This window comes from Meles meles, chromosome 3 (genome assembly GCF_922984935.1).
Source record: "Meles meles chromosome 3, mMelMel3.1 paternal haplotype, whole genome shotgun sequence".
NCBI lineage: Eukaryota > Metazoa > Chordata > Mammalia > Carnivora > Mustelidae > Meles > Meles meles.
The window spans coordinates 87,095,852-87,101,698 of record NC_060068.1 but is presented as its reverse complement, the minus strand read 5'-3'; the positions used below and the strand labels follow the sequence as shown (position 1 = coordinate 87,101,698).

The window sequence follows — 5,847 nt, the reverse complement described above, 5'->3', positions numbered from 1 at the left end:
CAAGTTTCTGCCTACCCTTCTCTCCGTGTCCCATTTCCTAGCACAGAATGTAATGCTCGCCACATTAATACTGTACTGACTCTACAGGCTACTTGTTTCTTAGAGTACTTTCACACTTATTATTTCATTTGGATGTGGCTAACGTGCCTTGTCCAAGCAAAGAACATTTCCCCCTCAATTGGAAAGAGGTTTTTGAAACTACACAATTCAGTCCTAAAACCTCTTCCCCTTTGAAGAGAAGCATTTATACAGTTGATGGTCTCTGCAATAATAGGGAAAAAATGAGAGCTTTCTACCATCTTATCTGTTTCTGAAACTTAGTTTTTGCCAAAAGAAAGGATGTGAAAATTTGTAAAAAAAAAATCATCAGTATGAAAACAAAGTTTAGGTCATTAAGAAAGGAAGACATAGAACTCTCCAAACGTGGGTGCAGCTCAGAAATCTTTACTCATCCACGTATTCAGATTGGCTGCCATGGCGGCATGTTCCTCAGCACTGTGGAAACATTGAAGTGTTGTACTTTACTGAAAACACAAATTCCTCTAGTTCAGACATGTAGCTTAAGAGAGTCTTATGTCATTGCTGCTGCAAGCAGCTAAAATCTTTAATCACATTGATGATCTCTGCAAGACTTGGACTTTAAGAATGTGGAGTCATTCTCAAGGACACCTATATTTATGCTCCAAATACCCAGTTTCTGGAAGTGAGCTAGGTTTTCTTTTTCTCTATGGGTATTATAGTGATGGATAGGAGTTGCCTCCTTTTCCCCTCCCTTCCTCCTTTCCTCCATTTCCTTCCTTCTTTCTTTATTTTTTCCTTTCTTTCTCCCATCTTCACCCTCTCCTTCCTTTATTCTTTCCAAAGTTGTTTAGCACCTGCCATGAAACAAGTTCAATGCTCCACTTCACAGATGATGAGGTAAATATATCACTTTCCCTCCCCTAAAGACGCTTATAAACTAATGAAGAGATAGATACTTCATCCATGTGTTATCAACTCAGGAAGAGTCTTGTCTTGCCAATATCTTCCTTCATGTGTCATTAATATATTCCTGCTTCTTTAAAGGAGGTTTGAACAGCTGTGAAACTCCATCCCATCTCACATCCTCAGGACAAAAAGCAATGAGTTCTAATTAGTATATGATACAGCTAGTGAACATATAATATAATTAAGGTATTCCACATCTTAATTTGAGCCCCAGATTGGGGTGTGGTTTCTCTATATTCGTGCAAACTTGAGTTTTCCGTGCTTCCTGTTCCATAAATAATGTGACTTCAGTCACCTGAATCCCTTCCCCAAGCACATAAAATATAACATGGTTCAAAAATGTATGGTTGAGATATCAGGAATAGTAAGAAAAATGCCCACATGCCAGGTAATCTGGGAAGCAGGGCGTAATCCCAGGAGGCACAGGGGAGGTTCTACTTGTTGGTTAATCCTGGGTGGGTGTGTGTGAGAGAGATCGGGATTAGTGTGTTTCTGGTGAAGTACCTAAGAGCTTTAATTTTAAGATGCTCAGGAGAACAGAATAAAGCCTGTAAGCCCATGAGGGCAGAGCTGGAAACCTTGAAGGTCTATACCTTAGTAAAGTACAGGACTGAGTGCTTGCTTCGGCAGTATATATACTAAAACTGGAACGATACAGAGAAGGTTAGCATGGCCCTGGCACAAGGATGACATTCAAATTTGTGAAGCGTTCCATTAAAAAAAAAAAAAATACAAGATTGAATGAACTGTGACCGGTGACGCAGGAAGGCAACAGGCAAGTTTATCTATCTCTGCCTAAATTCCTGGAGACTTGTACTTTGGGTCTTCCATGCACAATTGTGGGGTTTAAATTTCTACTACTTCAAAGTCCTCAAGGTTTAGGAGTCCCCAATCTGAGAAATTAACATCATTGTGCTCCTGTACCAGTGATAATTCTGGGGCTCTTCTTACAAGTGAAGACAATACCACTCCACAGCATATGTGTCCATGACTCCCGTAGATGAAGTATCTCTCACACTGAGCTCTTTCACAAATAAATAGTCCAGAGTGGGGGAGGAATGAAAGGCACAAACAGGTCACATTAGAAGATAATCTTTTCATATGATATTACATTTTAACAGGCAATATAAACTCATTGTGTTCAAATAAAGTTATAAAAATAATCAATTATAAAAATACATAATAACAAAAAATATTAAAACAAATGAAATAGAACTTTTAAAATTAAGCAATAAACTTGTGAAACATATTAGAAACAGCTGAAGTAAAAAAAAAAATACTGAACCAGAACATAGGTCTGAAGAAATGAAGTAAAATGTAAGTGAGAAAAGTAAGGAAATTAAAGCTCCAAAAGGAAGATTCAGTGTCATGAAGGAATTAATGAGAAGTTCTAATGTATGTCCACTGAGTTTAAGAGGAAAAAGAAAAAGGATGATGAAGAGTCAAATAGTAAAATGAAGATGGGTGAGAATTTTACAAATGATGAAAAACATGGATCTTTAGGTCCAACAATAAAATGTTTCAAGTAAAATAAATAAAGAAAGAAAACTACTGGCATTAGATTTGTCATGGCAACAATAGAGGCCAGGGTACAATTGAATGATATTTTCTTGTTGCCAAGAAAAAATAACTGTCAACCAAGAATTATAAACTAAACTATCAATCAGGGGTGGAAGTATAGTAAGGACAATTTTAGACACACAAGAAGACACAGAGGCGCACCACCCACATATTCTCACTAAAGCAGTTATTCAAGGATTTACCTCAGAAAGAAGAAAATAGAACCCAGAAGGAAGAAGAGGATTTCCAAAAGCAATAGTGGGAAAAACAATTGGCAAACATAGGGTAAACCTAAACACATGTTAACAATATGAAAAATGAAAATAATTATGAAGAATGTATTCATAAAAATCAAGTTGGACTAAAATTTTGAGAAAAGTGACATTTAAGAAAGGAGTGGTTAATCATAGTTAACATTCTAAACTTTACCAGTAAGGTTTTTCTAAACCAGTAACATTTGGAAATGTGGTAAAATTATTTATTCACTTTGTACTTTGTTCAGACAGGCATGCATTTTTTAAATAAATGGATGGACCATAAAACCATAAAGATTAAATGTATAATTTCCTAACTGAAAGAAAAAAAAGAATTATGGAAACTAATCATTCCAATGCTTGTTTTGGAAGAAGAAGAAAAAAAAAAGAAAAATATGTGTGAGAGAAGACATAAAGTGATAAAAATGAAAACTGTCAGGAGTAGACTAGCTTTAAATGAACTATCTCATCAGTTGAAAGACAAGGATCACTAGTTTGGATTAAAAAAATCAAAACCCAGCTATTTGATCTTTACGAAAGTTCCTCATTGTCTTATTCTGGGTATATTAGTCTGTTTGGGCTGCCATAGCAAAACATCAGGCTGGGTGGCTTAAATGACAGATATTTATTTTCTCACAATTCTGGAGGCTAGAAGATCAAGATTAAGAAGCTGTCAAGGTCAGTTTTTGGTGAGACCTCCTATCCTGGTTTATAGGTGTTTGCCTTCTTACCATGTCTTCCCTTGGCTTTTCCTTAGAGCATGTGCAATAGAGAAAAAGAGGAAGGCATAGAAACAGAGACAGAGACAGAGCTCTCTGTAATCTCTGCTCATACAAACACTAATCCTACCAGATTACTGTCCCACTCTCATGACCTCACTCAACCTTAGTTACTTCCTGAGAGGCCCTGTCTCCAAATACATCTATACTGGGGGTTGGGGCTTCAACATATGAATTTAGGGGCATGGAGCATAAACATTCATTTTTATGCTCTTTCAGAAAGCAAAACATGAGGCAAAAACTCCAGTGCCAACCCTTTATTTGGTGAGTGCTAACACATAACAGGAAAACAAGAGGGGAAAAAAGGAAGTAAAAAACTGATTAAAAACAACAACAACAAAGTTGGAGAACTCATGATACCTGATGTCAAAATTTGCTATAAAGTTACAGTAATCAAGGCAACGAGGTGTTGGTGAAAGAAAAGAGAAACAGATGGGTAATACAGAGTAAAGACACACACAAATACAGCTAGCTGATCTTTGACCCAGGAGAGAAGGCAGTCCGGTGGAGAAAGGGTCGTCTTCTCAGCAGAGATGCTGGATGGCAACAACTGGATGTCCATTTGCATGAGAAGGGACCTAGATACAGACCTTAAACCTTCCCCAAATGTTAACTCTAAATGGGTCATGGAGCTCAATGTAACAAGAAAAACTATAAAGACTGTAAAAGACAACATGAGAGAACAATCTGTGAATTTAGGATTGGAGATGAGCTTTTAGCTACAAGGCTAGAAACATGACCCAGGAAAGAAACAAAAACTGATTAAGTAGAACTTTACTGTTATTTAAAAGCTGCTATGTGAAAGACACTGTTGAAAAATGCAAAGACAAAGCATAGACTAGAAGAAGTATTTGCAAGACACATACCTGATGAAGGATTTATATTGCTTTGTGTTCCCCAGGAAAATAGAACCAATAGGATATGTGTATATATATGTTTATATATACTACTAATATATATAGGATATTTATTTTTATTCTATTATATATAATATTAAATCTTTTAATAGTGATATATATTAGGAACAATGTAAAATAGAACCAGTTATAAAATAGAATCAATAGGAAGCGTGTGTGTATATGTACACACACACATTATAGGGACTTGACTCATAGGATGTTAAAGCCTGAGAAGTTGAGAGAAGTCCCAGGATCTTCAGTCAGCAAGTTGGAGACCCACGATCGCTGATGATTTGCTTCTAGTCTGAGTCTGAATGCTGGAGGATCAGGAAAGCCAGTGGTGTAAGTTCCAGTCCAAGTTTAAATCTGAAGGTGGAAGACTGATGTCCTTTCTGGAAGACAGTCAGGTAGAGAGTCTTCCTCTCCTGGAGGGGATAGCCTTTTGTTTTAGGCAAGCTTTCACCTGAAAGGATGCGGCCCACCCACATTAAGATGAACAATCTGCTTTACTGGATCTACCAGTTCAAATGGTAACCTCATCCAAAAACAGTCTCACAGATGCATTCAAATATATGTTTGGCCAAATATCTTGGCATCTCATAGCTCAATCAAAGTGACATAAAATTAACTATTATAGACTTGTGTCCAAAATATACAAGAAATTCTTAAAGCTCAACAATAAGAAAATAGATTGTCCATATTAAAAATCTAAATCTCCAATTAAAGATCTGAACAGATACCTCATTAAAGGAGATATACAGATACACACAAATAAAAAGACGTGTTATTACCTGTCATTAAGGAACTGTAAATTAAAACAATAATAGATACTAATACACACCTATACGAATAACTAAAATAATACTTTTTAAAAAAACACTGGCGATACTAATTGCTAGAAAGGATACAGAACAACAAGGACTCTCATTCATTGCTAGTAGAAATGCAAAATGGGCAGCCACTTTGGAAGACCGGCTGGCAGATTCTTACAAAATTAAAAATAGTTTTACCGTACAATCCAGTTCTTGTGTTCTTCGGTATTTATCCAACTGATTTGAAACTTAAGTCCACACAAAAGCTTCTCATAAATGTTTATACTAACTTTATTCATAACCCCCCAAACTAGAAGAAACAAACACGTCCTTTAATTGGTGAACAGATAACTGTGGTATATCCATATTACGGGATATTATCGAAACCATGAAAAGACCTGTGAAGAAGAGCATTAAAAGCATACTGCCAAGTGAGGGAAGCCAGTGTGAAAAGTCTACATACTGTATGATTCCAATTATATCACATGCTGAAATAGGCAAAAGTAAACAGTAAAATGATCAATGATGCTGCTCCTGGAACAGAAAAAGGTATTAG

The 5,847-nt window shown here is 36.3% G+C and overlaps 1 non-coding gene across 1 annotated transcript; it reads left to right on the top strand.

The window, feature by feature from the left end:
* Positions 1-1,601: 1,601 nt before the first annotated feature.
* LOC123939492 lies at positions 1,602-1,708 on the top strand. Its single transcript, XR_006817873.1, has one exon. It is a non-coding gene; the product is annotated as a U6 spliceosomal RNA (small nuclear RNA).
* Positions 1,709-5,847: the final 4,139 nt, after the last annotated feature.